The following is a 19,434-nucleotide window of genomic DNA, read 5'->3' on the forward strand; positions in this document are numbered from 1 at the left end:
AAAGAAATATATAGTGTGAAAAATGTATCCAGGCTGGACTAGTGTTACTAGGAAAATCACGAGTCAATCAGAGAGGAGAGGCAGAATGTCTTCATGGAAGAGAAGTAACATCACTAGTTACACCATGGTGATTAAGGGATTTCTTTCTCCACACACAATTGGTCTCTACTAGCTGCCAGATTCTTACAGCCCCTACCAGAGTGAAAGGCCCAAAGTATGGATAGTGGCAATTTATTCCTAAACCTAGGGACCTTATCTTTAGAAGCAGAAAACAGAATTGACTTTAAGAGTGGTAATACACTATGGGAAGGAACATTTACTTAGGGCCCATGCCAAGCACAGGACTGGGAATAGAAATGGGCGTTGCGGAGCACGTCCATCTGCTGCTTGTTCAAGATGTGGCCTAGCTATTGTTTCAATGTCTTAAACAGTCAAGCATTTTTAGCCACACCTGTCGTTTCTTTTGCAATCCAGTTTCCTCAGAAACCTACAAGGCTTCTAGAATATTTTCCTCCCCGGGAATTCTGTTTCCAGGAAATAGATATTTTTAGATATACTTCTTACATATAATTTTCAAGACTGCCTTACTTTTTTGCTTCCCCACTACGCCTCTCTCTCAATTTAATTGCAGCTAATTTGAAGGCCAGTAGGCTTAAGTAAGAAGATATTACATCCTTTTTTTTTCTCCTCAAACAGAAATTCAAGACTAAAGAAAGCTAGAAAATGTTTTCAAAGTTACCAAGTTAATAATTGGCAAAGTTGCCCGGTGCGGCAACTCACACTTATAATCCCAGCACTTTGGGAGGCTGAGGCGGGTGGATCACCTGAGGTCAGGAGTTCAAGACCAGCCTGGCCAACATGGTGAAACCCTGTCTTTAATAAAAATAACAAAAGTTATCCAAGCGTGGTGGCAGGAACCTGTAATTCCCAACTGCTTCAGAGGCTGAGACAGTAGAATCACTTGAACCTGGGAGGTTGCAGTAAATAGAGATTGTGCCATTACACTCCAGCCTTGGCAACAAGAATGAAACTCCATCTAAAAAAAAGCAAAAAGAATTTGGCAAAGTTGAGATTCTATCTTACATTCCTCAGGCTTAGAACCCTGTGCTGTTTATTTTTCATCAAGCCCAGTAGAGAATTCTCAACATTTCCAAGATAGTTTGGAAGATAGCTGCTTAATGGATTATAGCCTCCTTAGCAATGTCTGAGAAACCTTTGATATAAAGTAGAGTGTGGACATTTAAAAAAAAAAGAGAGAGGGAAAGGAGAAGAGAAGGTAGAAAAGAAAAGTGTGCCATAGAGGTGAAGAAAAGAAGTAAATGCATATGTTTGAGTAGAATGGCCTTGGGCCTCAGTGGAGTTCAAGCAAAGTTGTCCATTCTTGGAATATCCTGCTAAGATTATGGTCTCTTAATTATGTCTAATTTTACTACCACATCTTAAAATATGGTAAAGAATATCTTAGTTCACTTTGTGTTGCTATGAAGGAATGCCTGAATCTGGGAAATTTATAAAGGACAAAAGGTTTATTTGGCTCACAATTCTGGTTGCTGGAAAGTTCATGATTGGGCACCCACATCTGGTGAGGGCCTTTGGCTAATTCCACTCATGACAGAAGGTGAAGGGGTGATGATGTGTGCAGAGATCACATAGCAACAGAGGAAGCAAGAGAAATGGGGAGCTTCCACGCTCATCTTAACAACCAGCTCTCTCAGAAACTAATACAGTGAGAATTCAATCACCCCTAAGGGAAGGCATTAATCTATTCATGAGAGATCCACCCCCGTGAACCAAACACTTCCCATTAGGCCCCACCTCCAATATTAAGGATCAAATTTCAACATGAGATTGAAAAGCCTAACAAAGAACAAGTAAAAGAAAACTGAAAATGTGGGTTATATTAAAGTCAAACTGTGGGGTTATATCAAAGTCAAACTGTGAAATTCAGGAACTGCATTTATTGGCCTGGCACAGTGGCTCAAGCCTGTAATCACAGCACTTTGGGAGGCTGAGGCACGTGGATCACCTGAGGCCGGGAATTCGAGACCAGCCTGACCAACATGGAGAAACCCCATCTCTACTAAAAATACAAAATTGGCCAGGTGTGGTGACGCATGCCTGTAATACCAGCTACTCAGGAGGCTGAGGCAGGAGAATCTCTTGAACCCAGGAGGCGGAGGTTGCAGTGAGCTGAAATTGTGCCATTGTACTCCAGCCTGGGCAACAAAAGCAAAACTCTGTCTCAAAAAAAAAAAAAAAAAAAAAAAAAAGAAAGAGAGAAAAGAAAAAAAAAGAACTGCATTCATTTAATTCTATTGACCTTTAGTTTCCTTCTCTGTAAAATGTGAATAATGATGCAAAGATAAAGCCACATAAGTTGAGTTTGTAGCACAGTATCTGGCTCATAAGATATAGCAAATGCATCATCTCTCTCCTTCTCTCCTTAAAAGATTTCTGTTTTATTTTGCAGTTATTTTCTAAAATTTGATTCCGTAATCTCTTTTTAGTGGTGACAATTCCGAAAGAAATTGATGTCAACATAGTTCTGCAAAGTTGCTCAAAAAGCAGGAGGTGGGCAAAAACATGAAGTAGAGAAAATTTGCTTTCTGTGACCAACCTCTCATCCCCAAATCCCCAACAGAATCCTAGATGCATGAGTGACACATGATGGTGTTATGCATCAGAGATTTGGTGGTGGTTTACCACACAGTCACGGCATTAGATAACTGACACAGTCACCATGAGTGGACTACACAGAGTCAGGGGAAGTCATATAAAATGGCTAGCGGCCAGACTGTTGACCCTGTTACAGTTCTTAATTTACTTAAGAACAGTGGAAGCCATTGGAGAATATGAGTCAGAGGTAACATCATTATCACAATTTAAAAAGATTACTTGGGTGTGTTGTAAAGAATGGATTGGCAATGTTTCAGACAAGTGATGACAATACCGGCCGGGTGCGGTGGCTCAAGCCTGTAATCCCAGCACTTTGGGAGGCCGAGGCGGGTGGATCACGAGGTCAAGAGATCGAGACCATCCTGGTCAACATGGTGAAACCCCGTCTCTACTAATGGTGCAAAAAATTAGCTGAGCATGGTGGCGCGTGCCTGTAATCCCAGCTACTGAGGAGGCTGAGGCAGGAGAATTGCCTGAACCCAGGAGGCGGAGGTTGCGGTGAGCCGAGATCGCGCCATTGCACTCCAGCCTGGGTAACAAGAGCGGCGAAACTCCGTCTCAAAAAAAAAAAAAAAAAAAAAAGTGATGACAATATTTAGAATAAAGGCAGTAGGTCGGGTGCAGTGGCTCACGCCTGTAATCCCAGCACTTTGGGAGGCCCAGGCGGGTGGATCACGAGGTCAAGAGATCGAGACCATCCTGGTCAACAAGGTGAAACCCCGTCTCTACTAAAAATACAAAAATTAGCTGGGCATGGTGGCACGTGCCTGTAGTCCCAGCTACTCGGGAGGCTGAGGCAGGAGAATTGCTTGAACCCAGGAGGCGGAGGTTACGGTGAGCCGAGATCACACCATTGCACTCCAGGCTGGGTAACAAGAGCGAAACTCCATCTCAAAAAAAGAAAAAAAAAGAAAAAAAAAAGAATAAAGGCAGTAGCCGTAGAGATGCAGAGATGTAAATTTTATATTTAGGATGTTACAGTAGTAAGATTTTGCTCAAAGTCCTATTTCATGAAATGGGAACAGATGAAGAGAGAATTCTTAAGCATTCCTGCCAGATTTCTGGCTTATATGCTGTGATGTTAATGTTGAATGTAAACTTGATTAGATAAGAGTGCAAAGTACTGTTCCTGGATGTGTTTGTGAGGGTGCTGCCAAAGGAGATTAAAATTTGAGTCAGTGGACTGGGAGAGGCAGAACACTCTGAATCTGGGTGGGTGCAATCTAACCAGCTGCCAGCAAGGCTAGAATAAAGCAGGTAGAAGAATGTGGGAGAACCCGACTTGCTGAGTCTTCTAGTCTTCATCTTTCTCCTGTCTAGATGCTTCCTGCCCTTGAACATCAAACACCAAGTTCTAATGCTTTGGGACTCTTAGACATACACCAGTGGTTTGCCAGGGGCTCCTGGGTCTTTGGCTAGAGACTGAAGACTGCACTGTTGACTTCCCTACTTTTGAGGTTTTGGGAATTGGACGGCTTCCCTGCTCTTCAGCTTGCAGACAGCCTATTGTGGGACTTCAACTTGTGATCACGTGAGTAAATACTCTTTAATAAACTCGTTTTCATATATACATCTATCCTGTTAGTCCTGTCCCTCTAGTGAACTCTGTGCCCAAATAGATGATCACACCATCCCCTGTTGATAAGAACAGGAAACAAGGAAACACTGGGTGGGAGAGGCCAGTTCCCTGGCAAAGGCCCCTCCCTCAAGCCTGAAGATCTGTGGGCCTAAATGGGGACAGGCATTTCTATTTTCATGCCCCAAAAGTTGCCTTTTGGCCCACTATGCCCTCTATCCTGTACCCATAAAAACCCCAGGCTCCAGAAGCAGATGAGCAGATGAGAAGACGAGGAGACAAGCAGACGGATTGCAGAATGGCACCGCAGAGAAAGAGAAAAGAGGAGGAACGTCTGAACACCCAGAGGAGTTCAGCTGGGGTGCTCCGGAAAGAGTTCGGCCACTAGATGGCCAAATTCTGGGGAAGATCATCTTTCCACTATGTTCCCTGCTTCTGGTTTCCCATCCATCCCACTGAGAGCCATCTCTACCATTCAATAAAACCCCTCATTTATCCTTTAAGCCCATGTGTTACCTGATACGTCCGGGATGCTGGGCAAGAGCTAAGGATACAAAAAGCTGTTGCACTGCCCCTCTGCCCTTGCAGACAGGCAGAGGGTCCATTGAGCAGGTTAACCCTCAAACTGTCCGTGGATGGCAAGGCTAAAAGTGTACATGGTAACACACTCCCACTTAGGCTCCTTCACCTGACTGTGTGCTCCCCATCCCATATGGGGTTTGAGGAGTGGTGGCGACCAAACCAGCAAGCCACACCCCTGTCACATGTCCTTCGAGGCGGATCAGGGAACTCTCCTGTTTTACTGTAATAGAGAATACTGAAGGAGAATTGGTTATGGGACTGGGAAAGACCAGGAGTTCAGCTTTGGACCTGTTCAGTTTGAGTTGCCTGCAAGGCAGCAAGTGGAAATGTTTGGTAGACAGTTGGATACAAATATCTGGAGCTCAAAGGAGTTAGAAGTAGTAATTTTGGTGTCGTGAGTGTATAGATCATAACTGAAGGTGTGGCATGGATGAAATCACACAGGGAAAGAGTACACTAAGAGAAAACAAGAGAGCCTCTATGCAGGTTTTCAAGTACTGCAAAATTTAAAAGTTAAGTATAGGGGAATGGCCTGGAAAGATGAGGGGGAAATCAAGAGCCCATGTACAGAAGAAGTAAAAAAGAGTCATTAAACTAGTGATATGGAGGTCACTAGAGTCCTTCCAGAAAACAAAAACTAGCCTTCAATTTCAAGAGGACAGTGAGGTTGTCCCCTTAAATGCCCCTGAGCCCAGGTTAAGAACTGCTACCTGTGGCTTCCAAACAGTCATGAACAAGGTAACCTAACAGGATTTAAAGTATTAATCCTCTACTCTCTCAATGGCAAGAAAATTTGTTTAGCTGACTTTAATGTCATTTGAAACTATGTGATTTTGTGTCCCCAGGCAGGCTAGCGGTTCAAAGAAAGAGGTTATATTAATATAAATAAAGCAGCTTCCTTGTTTGTCCATTGGAAAGTCTGTTTGTCTGCAAGCATAGAAAGCATTAGATACATCAACTGCAGGGAGATAGCTGCACGGATGCTAAACTCTGCCTGATGCTTCCAGCCTATTTTCCAGGCATAATCAACAGTGACTTGTTTCTTCCCTGGAAACGAATCTTCCTGTTTGGACCTGTTTGTATTATTCTTAACCCCATCATAGATGATGGGCAACAGCGTCAGTAAAATCTGGGAATTCCTGAGACGTGATTCCAAAAAGCTATGGTCAGGAATATGTCGGGAATATGGTCGGGAATCAGATTTACATAAATCTGATAAAATGAGAGCATGAGTTTATAAAAACTTCCGATTTCACCTAATAATATACTCTCTTCCTCCCTTTTTTTTTTAAAAAAGAGATGAGATCTCACCCTGTCACCAGCCTCTCTCCCTTTTGACCATTCAACCACTGAACCCCAACTTCAATTACTAAAGCCAACTATTTCATAACTCAGTCTCTCACACTCTTGAGCAGACCTGATAATAAGAAAGTGTATCTTTCGCTTTTTCTGGTTTGGTTCTAGTCCTGCTCTCTGGATTTTTGTTAGTTTCCTATGGTTGCCATAACAAATTACCACAAATATGGTGGCTTAAGACGGTAGAAATTTATTCTTTCACAGTTGTAAAAGCAAGGTGTTGGCAGGACTACGTTTCATCCAGAGGCTCTAGGGGCAGTCTGTTCTTGCCTCCTTCAGCTTTTGGTGGCTCCAGGTGTTCTCAGCTAGGGGCCACATCACTCTAATTTTTGCTTCTGTAGTCACATTGCCTTCTCCTGTCCTCTGAGTGTCTCGTATAAGTACACTTTTCATTGGATTTAGGGCATTCCCAGATAATCCAGAACGATCTCATGTCTAGATTCTTAAATTACATCTGCACAGACTCATTTATGAAATAATGTCATATTCATAGGTTCTGAGGATTAGGATGTAGAGCTATATTTGGGGGGACAATTCAACCCACTACCACCTCCAATGAACACATCCATGTTTCTCTTGTACAGAATTGCCTTTTCAATGTTTGAAGATAGCTATTAGATTTCCTCTTGTTCATATTAAGAAAAAAATTGGCGGATGCTACTGAAACTCTACAATGATCCAGGTATGTGCCAAAATAATATTATTGTGTCTATTTTTCCTTCCTATTCTGTATCATTTCCCTTTCGGGCATCATATCAGGTGGAATCTTTTTGCTCACTGACTCAGGAAAAGGATGTGGCAGGGGAAAAAGAATAGTAACCTATTCTTATTTTATAAAATGCTAAAAAATCTCAAGATTTTGGGGAAAGTGAATCAGCACACTTGTGGGAGAGAGAAGGAACAGAGTAGAGACGGGGAGACGGTCTAAGGATCCCATAACAGAGGGTGCATGGGTAGCTGAGACTGTGCGCAAACTGTCAAATAAGGATGCTGTAAGGAGCCTGTGCCAAGAATTACAATTCCGCTGGGCTCACACCTGTAATCTCAGCACTTTGGGAGGCTGATGCAGGCAGACCACTTGAGGTGAGGAGTTTGAGACCAGCCTGGCCAACATAGTGAAACTCTGTCTCTACTAAAAAAAGAAAAAAATTAGCCTGTATTTCCAGCTACTTGGGAGGCTGAGGTTGGAGAATTGCTTGAACCTGGAAGGTGGAGGTTAAGGTGAGCCAAGATCGTACCACTGCAATCCAGCCTGGGCCACCAAGCGACTCTGTGGTTTTGGAGCAAAGCCACACATATTTTCAGAAAAACAAAACTATTGCCTTTTGATAAAAAGCTCTTAGCTTGCAATTAAGCCCTGGAAAAGCCTGATCATTGGGATACCAAATAACTTTTTACCCGTAATTATGAACTGTGTGATTGATCCACCCAGCCATAAAGTCAGGCGTTCCCAACGACAGAGTATTATCAAACAGAATTAGTTTGTATAAACCTAGGCTAGAGGATCAAATTAAGTTGTATGGGCAACTGACCATCCTTTCAGTGTATGTAGTTCTGTTGCATAGTCATCTTTCTCTCAGCTACTTCAACTGCCTCAGTGGGAATTCCTATGACCAGCCGAATAAGGAACACAACAATCTGGACTTATTTATGAAGCAGTGAAACTTAATATTCTACCTCACATTCTTTCAGAATTTTTGCTTCCTTTCTTGACAGTGCTGAATGAAACCACCTGCTAAGATCTTTCAGCTAAAACCAAAGTTTCATCATTATCTGTGTGTGTAATCTTGAGTAAAACATAGTTCTTCATCTGTAAAATACAGGGATCAGACACGATAGTTCTGAGGCCTCTTAGCTCAATGATTTTACTATTATCTGATGGGGGCCCATATACAATTTAATGTAGAAAAAAGGAACAGGAAATCCACTATTTGAATAATGAGTACACTGGAAGTCCAATCTTCAACAGTACGTAATATATCCATGTATGAAATATGCATATGTGCCCCTGAGTATAAAGTAAAATAAAAAAATAAATAAATAACAATAAATAAATAAATAATTACAGGAACTGACGATATCACCCAATTCCTCTGTCCCCTTTGTGCTATGAAACAAGGGCAAAACCAAGACATGTTCTTGTTTATTCCTTTGACATAGCCTGCCATTGACCAGAATGAAATATATCAAATTTCTATCTTTCAACTAACTCTGAGTCTAATGAGTCAGATATCTGACTGAGGGAAATATTCACCAATTCAGTTGAATTCATCTAACATTAGATCTCACATCCTTTTAGTGTGAGGGTCAAAATGCAAAGGCACACCTCCTTTATTGGAACAGCCTTCTGTGGCGTGAACCCAGCCTGTGTTTCCAGTTCATTTCATGCTCCTTTTCTGCTGCCCACCCTAACCCCCAGTCTAATGCTTCCTTTCCTTAGCCTCACTTGGTGTTCCACAGCTCCTGCCTCTGCATGTGCTGGTCTGCCTGCCTGGGATATTTGTCATGCTGTACTTCAACATTGTCACAGTTTATGTGGCGATTTCCTTGAGCATCTTTAGAGAAAGCATCTTGTCTTATTTATTTTATATTAATAGAGCCAAGCAGAATACCTTTCTCATAATTGATGCTCAGTAAGTATTTGTTGAAATGAATGGGCAAATGTTTGAAATGATTAAGCCAGTAGTTCTCACCTCCAGACTCTGTCTCAGAACAGAAGCAGCTCTCTTTTCATTTCATTCCCTCCTCCTTCAGTTCCTTGAAGTGGATTCATTTATTCTCTGTGCTTCATTGCTCTCCATTGAACTTTTGAATAGATCAGTTAGGTGTCTTTCTCACTTTTATTGTTCTCTTCTACTAGAGGAATGATATTTCTGCATAGCTATACTAACCCCAAATATAACCTAAATCTACTCTTTTCTTAACTTATAAACTAGTAAAGTGGACTCCTTAATGACTAAAGGCTGAACTTTAGGTATTACTTCCTGGAGACATTCTTAAAGAGGTTTTAATTAAAATAGCTTCAAAAATTTCTAAGACATCAAAATTCTTTTCATCTAGTAATATCTAGCTTTAGAACTGAAGAAATTACTTAGCCTTCCCAAGCATCTAGGGTTTGTTACCACCGTTTGTTTGTAAATGAAATAAGGGTACCCTTTCATAGGGATGCTGTGAATATTAATTGATATAGTGTGAACAGCAATCAACACTGTGGTGAAATAACAAAGTGATCAATTTAATTATTATTATTTTATAGCACTTTAAGTTTTCTATGTGTAACCAGGGACTCATCTGATGAATACTCATAATCTCATAGTTGGGTAGGTATTATGTCAGGAAACCCAGACTTGGAAATGCTTGCCTCATATTTTCCACCATATTTATTTATTGAAGGATTAATTTTGATGCCCCTTATTTTCACCAAAGTAACTTGAATCAATTTCAAACTATATATACTTAAAAAGTAGTAAACTGGGAATGCTGGAACCAAGAAAAGGTGAGCAATCATGTATCAACCATAATAGTATACACAATTTCATCAATTGAGTACCATATTTGGCTCTTAAATTAATAGTGACTTTTCCGGATGATAGTATAATGGACTAATATTTTTATGTCTCTACTTCCTTTATTTTTATTCTGTACTTCACAATTTTTTATAATGAGCATGTATTATTTTTAATAATCACCAAGAAGTGTCTTAATTGGACCTTAGCTTCTTGATGGTCAAGGCAAGAAGGAAAAATGAGTCATTTATAGTTACACATTACTTAACATTGGAGACATGCTCTGAGAAGTGTGTTGTTAGGTGATTTTGTCATTGCGAAAACATCATAGAGTATACTTAAACAAACCAAACCGTATAGCCTACTACACACCCAGGCTACCTGGTATAGCCTGTTGCTTTTAGGCTACATACCCCGTGCAACATATTATTGTTCTGAATCCTGGAGACAATGGTAACATCATGGTATTTGTGTATCTAAACATATCCAAACATAGAAAATGTTCCATAAGAATATGATAGAAAAGATTTAGAAATGGTACATCTGTATAGGGCACTTACTATGAGTGGAGCTTGCAGTACTAGAAGTTACTCTGGGTGTCTGTGAGTGAGTGGTGAATGAATAGGAGGGCCTAGGATATTACCAGAGACTATTGTAGACTAAAAAACTGTACACCTAGGATACACTAAATTTATAAAAATATTTTGTTTTCAATTATAAATTAACTTTAGCTTACTATAACTTTTTTACTTTACAAACTTTGAAATTTGTTTTACCCTTTTGACTCTTGTAGTGACATGTACCTTAAAACACAAACACAGCCAGATGTGGTGGTTCACGCCTGTAATCCCAGCACTTTGGGAGGCCAAGGGGGGCGGATCACAAGGTTAGGAGATCAAGACCATCCTGGCGAAAATGGTGAAACCCTGTCTCTACTAAAAAAAAAATACAAAAAAATTAGCTGGGCGTGGTGGCACATACCTGTAGCCCCAGCTACTCGGGAGGCTGAAGCAGGAGAATTGCTTGAACCCAGGACGTGGAGATTGCAGTAAGCCGAGATAGCGCCACTGCAGTACAGCCTGAGCAACAGTGCAAGACTCTATCTCAAAAAAAAAAAAACAAAAACAAAAACAAAAGCAAAAAACACAAACACAGGCCGGGCGCGGTGGCTCAAGCCTGTAATCCCAGCACTTTGAGAGGCCGAGGCGGGTGAATCACGAGGTCGAGAGATGGAGACTATCCTGGTCAACATGGTGAAACCCCGTCTTTACTAAAAATACTAAAAAATTAGCTGGGCATGGTGGCGTGTGCCTTCAATCCCAGCTACTCAGGAGGCTGAGGCAGGAGAATTGCCTGAACCCAGGAGGCGGAGGTTGCGGTGAGCCGAGATCGTGCCGTTGCACTCCAGCCTGGGCAACAAGAGCGAAAACTCCGTCTCAAAAAAAAACCACAAACACATTATACAGCTGTACTAAAATAATTGTCTTTCTTCATATTCTTTTTGCATAAGCACTTTGCATATTAACAATTATTAATTTGTTTTTACTCTTTCAATTTTTTTTTTTTTTTTTTTTTTTTTTTTTTTTTTGAGACGGAGTTTAGCTCTTGTTACCCAGGCTGGAGTGCAATGGCGCTATCTCGGCTCACCGCAACCTCCGCCTCCTGGGTTCAGGCAATTTCTCCTGCCTCAGCCTCCTGAGTAGCTGGAATTACAGGCACGCGCCACCATGCCCAGCTAATTTTTTGTAGTTTTTTAGTAGAGACGGGGTTTCACCATGTTGACCAGGATGGTCTCGATCTCTCGACCTCATGATCCACCCGTCTCGGCCTCCCAAAGTGCTGGGATTACAGGCTTGAGCCACCGCGCCCAGCCTTTTTCAACTTTTTAATTAAAAATGAAGACACAAATATACATATTAGCCTAGACCTACACAAGGTTGGGATGATCAGTATCACTCTCTTCCACCTCTACATCTTGTCCCACTGAAAGATCTTCAGAGGCAATAACATCCAAAGAACTGTCATCTCCTATGTTAACAATGCTTTCTGCTGGAATACTTCCCAAAGGACCTTCCTGAGGTTGTTGTATAATTAAGAATATTTTTAAAAGTATAATGAGTATACTCTAACGATAAAAAGTATACTAAATTCGTAAACCTGTAACATAATCATTTATTATCATTATCTAGTATTATGTGCTATACATAATTGCATGTATTATACTTTCATATAACTGGCAGCAGAGTAGGTTTGTATACACTAATATCACCATGATATTGTGAGTAATGCATTGCACTATGACGTTATGATGCCTATGACATCACTAGGTGGTAGGATTTTTTTCAGCTCCATTACATAATCCAAAGGGACCACTCTTGAATATATAGTCTGTCATTGACAGAAACATCATTATGCAAATGTGATTGTGTATCGTTAGAATGAAAAAGGAGACACAGGGAGAGGAACAACACATGCTAGGGAAGGCTGGTGGAGGGGAGAGAACATTAGGAAAAAGAGCTAATGCCTGCTGGCTTATTACCTATAGGGGATCGGTTGATAGGTGCAGCAAACTCCAGTGGGACATGTTTACATATGTAACAAACCTGCACGTGCTGCACATGTACCCCAGAATCTAAAAAAAAAAAAATTTTTAAAGGAGACAGTGTGCCAATTCTTTCAGGAAAGTAGTTTTTTTTCTAGTATGGGTTTTCACTTGGAATACTAAGAAGTATAATATACTTAACTTCAGAATAATTTTTCAGCGAATATATTGACAATGCCTGAAAATGCTTCTTGCAACATTGTTCCCGAAATGCAAGGGTTATGAGCGATTCTGTAATGGACTAAGATTATATGGTTCAAGAATAAATGCCAATTACATGGATTTTGTGTTTTCAGCCAAATATCCCTAAGGATCACTGTCAAAGGAGCCCAGGAGTGAGTGTAAAGGCATGACTACTATGTCTAATTTAACAGTACTGAATTTGAAAATGTTTGGAACTGGCTATATAATAGCTTGGAGTGTCTGAGAACAATGAATAAAATGTGTTTAAAGTTTTGAAATTACATTGTGTAAAGGATAAGACCAGAAATTCTGAGGCTCCTTCCCAGATGAGTGACCTCTCACCTGTATCTATTTCAAGCTACTAGCAGGAATAGTCCGGTCATAGAGGAAGAAGTGATGCTGCCAGAAGTGTAAAGAGAATATCATCGCGACTTCATTGTCTGCAATAGTGTATCCTCCGATAAATCATTGGTGGTCCAGAGAGTCACACCAATTGGTAAGAGAAACCACTGGAAACCTCTCTGCTATGTATCCTGGCCACACTTATTTTTTTTTCTAGATCCAAAACCGGATTCTGTTTGCTTACCCAAACTGTGTCGGTACCTGGTCTTTCTGTTAACTCTTTCCTGCTCCGACACTTCTCAAGAGAATGATTGTATTCTCATTTTAACAACCACATGTTGATGAATGACTGAGTGCAGAGTGTTTGGAATTGTATTTTCATTGATAAAAGTCTATAATAATGGAATTCAAGGTTGTTGAGGAAATATTTTATTTGGAAACCAGATGAAAATGTGGCAGAGTTGAATATATTGTGAACAAAGAGGAGATACTAGTGTTCTTGCATAGCAAAGTAAGGTATGAGTATTTTTTAAGCTTTGGATTATGAGATTTTCAATCACATGCCAAAATAGAGAGGAGAATATAAGGGCCTCAATTTCAACAACGATCAACGTATGCCAATTTTATTCCCTGTCATCCATATCCAAAACATCATAGCATTACATCTGTAATTATGCAGAATCAAAGTATAGATTTAATTATAATGAACACACTCCTGGCTGGGCACAGTGGCTCTGCCTGTAATCCCAGCACTTTGGGAGGCTGAGGCAGGCAGATCACCTGAGGTCAGGAGTTCAAGACCAGCCTGATCAACATGGTGAAATCCCGTCTCTACTAAAAATAAAAAAATTAGCCAGATATAGTAGCACACGCCTGTAATCCCAGCTACTCAGGAGGCTGAGGCAGGAGAATCGCTTAAACCCGGGAGACAGAGGCTGCAATAAGTCAAGATTGCACCACTGCACTCCAGTCTGAGCAACAGAGTGAGACTCTGTCTTAAAAATAAAACAACAAAAAACTTATTGCTGTATTTCATTTTCTATTCATGATAGTACTTCATGAATTTGCACAAATCATTTCTAAATACATGCAAGTAGATTTATTTCACCTTTTATTAAATATTTAATTTCTTCAGAACCAGGATTTTAGTAGTGTCTTCCTCTGCAGATACCTCTCAGGACCCAGTACAGTGAGATGCTTGAAATGGTGCTTGAAAATTGCTGTCTAGCTTTCTGGTCTGGGTCGCAGAAGCAGGATAACGAAGGGAACGTCATCGTTTGGGAAGTGTCGTAGTAAGATGCACACGTTGTGCCACCGCTGTGGCTCTAAGGCCAACCACCTTCAGAAGTCAACCTGTGGCAAATGTGGCTACTCCACCAAGCGCAAGAGGAAGTATAACCGGAGTGCCAAGGCTAAAGACGAAATACCACCGGGACTGGTCCAGTGAGGCACCTAAAAATTGTATACTGCAGATTCAGGCATGGATTTCGTGAAGGAACAACACCTAAACCCAAGAGGGCAGCAGCTGTTGCAGCATCCAGTTCATCTTAAGAATTCACCGATTAGTCACGCAATAAATGTTCTGGTTTTAAAAAGAAAAAAAAAGAAAAAAAAGAAAAGAAAATTGTATCTATTGCGAGGCATGTGCTGCTGTTCTGATCACCATAAATGCTGCTGGCAGAAACATATAATGTAATGATGAGAAAGGCAGTGTCTCTTTCTAATGAAAACTATTCATTAAAACAAAGTTTATGACAAGAAAATTATATATTTAATATAAATTAATCACAACCTTCACCTAGTAATATCAGCATCTCTATTCCATCTCTTGGTTAAATAAATCAAACAAAAAATGTGGTCCAATTATATGAAGTTACTTGTTGTCTTTCTCTTCATCTTTTCCCCGCTGTTGAAATGTTTTTTCCAGTATGTTTAGCTTTTGAAACTTCATGAGAGCGAATGGAAATTCCTTCAAGTTTGGCTTTATAACTGCTCATTTTATGACTGGTTCATGGTTTTTCATTTGTTGTTTTTAACCTGATGTATCTGCAAATGTTCCCCCTCCTGGCAAAAATACACTTTTACTTGTTGATGGTCACTCTTGCTTTCTCTCCTCAAGACCCAAAGGAAAAAACACGCTGTTGAAAAAACAATGTGTTTTCAACAGCGCGTTTTTCAACATTCCTTTCCCTAGCCAAGGGAAATCTACGCAACAGAAAAGGGATTCTGCAGAATAAAGTACAGTGTCAAAACTGTGCATATTATCTCTCAAACAGGAAGAGTACCTTCTCACTGCCAAAGTAGTTGGAGGGACATCAGACACCAGTGATGGGAACACTGAACCTCACATAAGGCAAAGCGATTCAGGAAAGTTTTGGGTTCCAGTAAGCTCTCAGGTCCTGAATATGTATATATATGTAAACTTAGGAAGTGGTTTTCTCAGCTGAGCCAGGGCACAAAACCAGATTCTGCCAGACCACAGAAGAGCCCTCGTAACAAGGAGTGGTACTGCTGTCTGGTTCTCTCATCTGTCCTGGTGAGGAAGTGAGGCTTGGGTGATCTCAGTAAGTTATTTGAGCTTTGTTTGCCTCAGTTTCTTCATCTCTGCAATCTCTTCTAGTGTTTCTATGATTCTTTTTCTTCCTCAGAGATTCATAGGACATCGTTTGGTTTCATCAAGAGTTTTGGTTTACTTAGGAGAATTTGTGCTAGCCAAATCTTAAGACACTAGGTCTCAAAGTGTCACTTTACCTTTGTTTATGCAAATGGTGGCTTTTGATGACATTTTGAAGATAGGACATTGTCAAATAAATGCAGTATCAACTTGCTAGGTCTGGAATTCTCTCAAGGAATACATTCTGTCTTTCCAAGGTATCTGTAAATTAAAGTTAACTCCAAGATGAAGTAGAGAAAACATCTCCTTTCCATGAGAAGCTGCAACAACGTATATTTAGTCCCAGAACTGCCCACTGAGACAAGTGGAAAGGGGATATAAACTACAGGATATCTGTAAGCTATGTGGCACAAACACTTGTAGGCCAATTCTACCCACCCTTAAAGGTACACAGTAAAATCAGTGTGTTTCCATCGGACTGCTCGCTGTTTTTCCAATTCGTTGCTGAAATTTTAGAGCCATCTGGCCTGTTAATCAATATTCAACTAACAGCATTTAATTAAAGCCATCACCTGACTTATTTTTAAATGCAATATAGTTGTCCTGTGGTAACCTTAGGAGATTGGTTCCAGAACCTCCATGGATACCAAAATCCACAGATGCCCAAGTTCCTGATGGCATAGTATATTTATATCACCTATGCACATCTTTCCACACACTTTAAATCATCTCTAGATTACGTATAAGCCTATTATAATGTAAATGTTATACAAATCATTGTTATACTGTATTGTTTTTAAATTTGTATTACTCTTACTGTTGTATTGGTTTTTTTTTTCCAACTATTTTTGATCTGTGATTGGTTGAACCCACGAATGTGGAACCCACAGATATGGGGGGGGGCTGTCTTTACAATATTGCCTATGATTTATTAGAAGATAAACTAGCATAAATACAAGTTAAGGAAGTTACTTGATACTGAGCTAAACACAACCAGATCTAGAATCATGTGCTATTTGAAATGCTTTACCTGAGCACCTGGGCTTCAGTACCTCTCTAATTGGACTGGAACAGGAAAGATACTCCAAGAAACACAAAACTCTCTCTCTTTTTGAGTTCCAGCTTTCTGAGAGGAGTGTCCTACTATTTAGATTAATATGAGTCTGGCTAAAAGAGTAAAGTATCTTTTGATTATCTATGGGGTATTTTTCACGGGAAAAGGCATATGAGCCATGCAGGTACCCGCAGAAAGAACATTCCAGGCAGAGAAGAGTAAATGCCAAGTCTCTGAGATGGAAACATGTCTAAAATGTCAGTGAGATAGCAGGGAGACTAGTGATCAGGAGACAGAATAGTAGAAGGTGACTTCAGAGAATATCAGCGAGCCCCATTGTCTAGAGCCTTATACCTACCTAAAGACTTTGGCTTCTATTGTAGGTGAGATGGGGAGCACTTGGAAATCTTAGTCAGAAGAATGATGTGATTTGACTTGACATATTTTAGAACAGTTACTGTTTCTAATAGACTGAAAGGGGAAGAATGCAGAAGCATGAAGGTTAATTAGAAAGCAGTAACAATGATCTAGGAGAAAAACAATAATGGTTTGGGCCAGGTGTAGGAGCTGGATTCTCAATATATTGACAGAACAAACAGGGTATGCTGGCAAGTAGAAGTGAGATAAGTCACTGCAGGGTGGGGAGAAAAGAGAGTTCACTGAACAGGAAGTCAGGAATTCTGAGTTGGTGTTCCAGCTCAAAACACAGTTACAGTGCTTCTGGAAGAAAGTCATTGAAAAGTATGAAGTCTCATTTTCACACCTACAAAAATGGGATGAATTACCTTCAGGACCTCACAAGACAAATGATTATGATGCCTGTGTGAACGTTGGCTTGTTTAGATTGAGTCACTGCTCCATGTGACTTTGTGCAAGTGAGTTAGCCTGAGCAACTGTGGAGGTGATGATGAAATCAAATCTGGAATATTTTGAGAACAAACACAGAAAATACAGATATCACTGCTGTGAAGAAATAATTTAAGAAACTTTATTTTAAAATGCAAAGGCTGGGCAAAGTCACTTACCCCTTAAATCCCAGCTAAAGCCAAGCGAGGAGTATTGCTTGAGTCCAGGAGTTTGAGACCAGCCTGGGCAACATAGTTCGACCTTATGTCAACAAATATAAAAACTTAGTCAGGCAAAGTGGCGCGTGCCTGTAGTCCTAGCTACTCAGGAGGCTGTGGCAGGAGGATCATCGCTTGAGCCCAGGATTTCAAGGCTGCAGTGAGCTATGATGGCACCACTGTACTCCAGCCTGGGTGACAGAGTGAGACCCTGTCTCTACAACAAAAGTTAAATAAAATACTCTTTCTAAGTTCAGAATAGCTCTAGAATAAAGTTAGTTCTTTCTCCTATGAAAAACAATGATTAGTTTTCATCAAAGCCTTATGATTCCTAGTAGTAATATGGATTTTGAACTCTTTGAACCTAGACTTACGAATTGTTATCAAGTCATAGATTGGAGAGTATAAACCAGAAAAAAAGGACCAAAGAAAAAAAAACCTTATTTGCAATTTCAGTTTCCATTAAGCACAATAGACTCCTTTTGTTTTCTCTAAGCAGGTTTTTACTACCGTGGAATTTTTCTAAATTTTTACTAAGAAAAGAGATACATGATTGAATTCTTGTAAGGGACTCAAAAGTTTACAACTTTCCCAATTATGCTTAAATATGCACAGCCCATGCTATCTTTTTCTAGTTCACAAATACAAAAAGAAGCACCCATAATTGAGAGTTCAGGATAGGTATGAGAGGGCTGGTGAGCAGCCTGCCACGGTGAGAGGGCAGGAGACACAGAAAAGAGAAAGCAAGGCTGTGGTGTTCCACATGGAACCACCTTCTTAGACAGGGGCATGCTCCCAATTACTCCTTCCTTCTCTTTATTTCTCTACAACTTCCCAAGTCTTCCCCATCAAACATACGTATCCTAAGTTCAAGTATCTGAACATCCTTAACTGAAGAGCCATTTAATAAGCTAATTTAAATTGAATTATTAACTATAGATAAGAATTAGTCCTTGGGCTTTCTGAGATCTCTACATTTTGAGGAGGAGCTCCCAGTAATGTAATGGCTAAAGTCCTGGCTAAAAGGTGAAATGCTTAGGTACCATGAAAATAGATGTTTAGCAAGGAGTTCCTCTGAGAAAGACTCATGAAATCTTCCCCTAAGGTGGTTTTCTTCTTTGCCTGTACTTTAAATTAGCAGTCTTTAGCATTGCCCCTGAGACCATCTCACGGGGTCCACATAATCAAAACTTGTTGTCATGATAACACCAACAAATTATTTGACTTTTTCACTCCCATTCTTTAATAAATGTGTTCTTAAGTTTTCCAGAAGCTATACAATGTATGATGTTGGCATCACTCTGACAGCTAATAGGATATATGGTTATATATTTTTGTATTTACATTTTATTAGTTTTAAATTCACATATGATAAATATCAAAAGATATAATTCACATTACAGAAAAAGCTCTTTGGGATCCTCAATGATGTTTTTAAATGTGAAAGGGGTCCTAAGACCAAAATGTTTGAGAACTGTTGCATTAAGTCATCCTGCCTGATCTAGCACCAATTGGCTGAGATACTAGAAATACAGAAAAATACAAGGGAATGATTCCCACTAAATTTGAAACTATGTGAGCTCATCAGTCTGCAAAGGTTGGTAACTAAAAGCAAAATCAAGAGAACACATATAAGAAAGTGCTGCAGAACTGATAGGGTCATGTCAAAAGGACACAGGCACCAACTCAAAGGAGCTCACAATGGCCAGACATCCAATTTGTGTTTTTGTGATTAGTCAGAAAGATAAGCTGATCTTTTAAGAGGCAGGAGATAGAGAGGAGGGGAGGGTTTTACGCACATTATGGGAAAAGACAAGGATTATCATTCATTTCCACAATTCCCAAGAGAATATCATAAACCAAATATTGGAGTCAACAC

At 40.1% G+C, this 19,434-nt stretch overlaps 1 long non-coding RNA gene and 1 pseudogene across 1 annotated transcript; both read left to right on the top strand.

Moving 5' to 3' along the window:
* Positions 1-3,963: 3,963 nt before the first annotated feature.
* On the top strand, positions 3,964-13,274 carry LOC141585366 (uncharacterized). Its single transcript, XR_012518782.1, has 3 exons — positions 3,964-4,207; positions 6,775-6,872; positions 12,840-13,274. It is a non-coding gene; the product is annotated as an uncharacterized LOC141585366 (long non-coding RNA).
* Positions 13,275-13,868: 594 nt separating this feature from the next.
* LOC104652566 (large ribosomal subunit protein eL37 pseudogene) lies at positions 13,869-15,368 on the top strand (annotated as a pseudogene).
* Positions 15,369-19,434: the final 4,066 nt, after the last annotated feature.

Source organism: Saimiri boliviensis, chromosome 8, assembly GCF_048565385.1.
Source record: "Saimiri boliviensis isolate mSaiBol1 chromosome 8, mSaiBol1.pri, whole genome shotgun sequence".
NCBI lineage: Eukaryota > Metazoa > Chordata > Mammalia > Primates > Cebidae > Saimiri > Saimiri boliviensis.